We start from the raw sequence: 2,114 nt of genomic DNA, 5'->3' as shown, positions 1-2,114 counted from the left end.
TTTACAACGTATTGAATAATCATGTCGTGTTACAGTGAGATATAAAAGACAACCCACGAGTCGATGATAGATTGTCGGATCGGGAAGGGGAGTACCATCTTTTGGTTGTAAAAGAATATGTTGTTCCATAGGAAAATCAGATGGTCGATAACCAGTCATGCCAAAATCAGATAAGATGTCAAGAGTATATTTTCATTGACACAAAAAAAATTCCTAGTTTAGAGCGAGATACTTCAATACCTAAAAAATACTGAAGATTGCCAAGATCTTTTATGGAGAAAGATTTAGCAAGAAATTGTTTGATATTAGAGATAGCATCATCGTTGTTTCTAGTGATAATAATATCATCGACATAAACAAGAACAAAAATAGAAGTCTGATCACGAATATAGGTAAAAAGACTATAGTCTGAAATAGATTGACGAAAACCTCGGCAAATGAGAGCGGTGGAGAATTTTGAGAACCATGTACGAGAATCATGTTTAAGGCCATAGAGAGATTTATTTAATTTACATACACGAGTCTCCCCTTTACAAGAGAATCCAGGAGTGAGTTTCATATAGACTTCTTCACCGAGATCTCCTTGGAAAAAAGCATTGTTGACATCAAGTTGGTATATAGACCAATTTTGAATGGCAGTAATGGAGAGAAGAAGACGAACAGTGACTAGTTTGGCCAAGGGTGTGAAGTTATCATGATAATCGATGGCTTCAACTTGAGTATAACCTTTGGTGACTAAACGAGCTTTATATCTCTCAATAAAACCGTTTGACCGATATTTAATTTTGTAGACCCATTTACAACCAATGGTTGATTTTCCTTTTGAAAATGAGCATAAAGACTAAGTGTTGTTTGATTCAACGACCTGAATTTCTTTGGCTATGGCATTACGCCATTCGACAGATTTCATTACTTGGGAATAAGATCGTGGTTCTTGATTTTCAATGATAGTAGTTAGAAAAACACGATGAGAATGGCTTAGATGGGATAAAGAAAAATAATTTGCAAGCGGAAAATCAGTTGAGAATGAAATATGATTGCATACATAATCCTTGAGATGACCCAGTGGGTGATGATTTCGTTGAGGAAGATTGTTAATGATAGGAGTAGGTGCCATCGAAGAACAATTGGTAGAGGGAGTGTCCACAAAGATAGATTGAGAATTGGTTGAGCTATCAAGCTAAAAAGATGTGGGAATAGTCGCTAAAAAATCATTAGAATAATCAACTAGATTATGAGTGATAGAATCACTGGAAGAATTATTTGTGGGAACAACCGGTGGTATAGTGAAGTAATCAAATGTTCCATCATCATTGATTGGAGTAATGGTAATTGAATTATTTAACGATGAAGATGGAAGATCATGATATGGAAAAATGGATTCATAAAATATGACATCACGAGAAACATAAATTTAGTGACTTTTGAAATCATATATACGATATCTCTTTTAACCATACGAATAACCAACAAAATACCAAGTTGGGCTTGGTCATCAAATTTATGTTAAATATTCATATTTTTAGCAAAATATAAACATCCGAAAACTCCAAGAGATGAATATGATAGAATAATTCCAAGTAAAACTTGATGAGGTGATGTATTTTGAAGGATCAAAGTTGGAGGTTTGTTAATAAGAAAAGCAGTAATGAGAATGCATTCACCCCAAAAAGAAAGAGGCAAGTTTGCTCGAAATCGTAGAGCTCTAACAACATCAAGTAGATGTCGATGCTTACGTTATACAACGTCATTTTGTTAAGGGGTCGCAACGCAACTACGTTGGTGAATAATTCTATTGTCATGAAACCACGTTTGAATTTGTTTAGAAATAAATTCAGAACCATTGTCTGAACGAATGGTTTGGAGTTGAGAAGCAAAATGTCCCCATTTCTATAATTAGTACGAGTGATTTTTGTGTTGAATTGACGATTGATTTGATTAAAAAAATAAATTAACATGTTAAAAGTTTCAGATTTATGTTTTATTAAATTAATCCAAATACACCTTGAATAATCATCAACAATAGTTAAAAAGAAACGTGATCTATTTTTAGAAGGTCTAGAGAAAGAACCCCAAATGTCAACATGAATTAATTCAAAGTAATGAGAAGAACA

Source organism: Cornus florida, unplaced genomic scaffold (assembly GCF_030987335.1).
Source record: "Cornus florida cultivar Cherokee Brave unplaced genomic scaffold, ASM3098733v1 CherokeeBrave_3.0.0_Hap2_Chr02, whole genome shotgun sequence".
NCBI lineage: Eukaryota > Viridiplantae > Streptophyta > Magnoliopsida > Cornales > Cornaceae > Cornus > Cornus florida.
Note: the sequence above shows the minus strand (reverse complement) of the source record.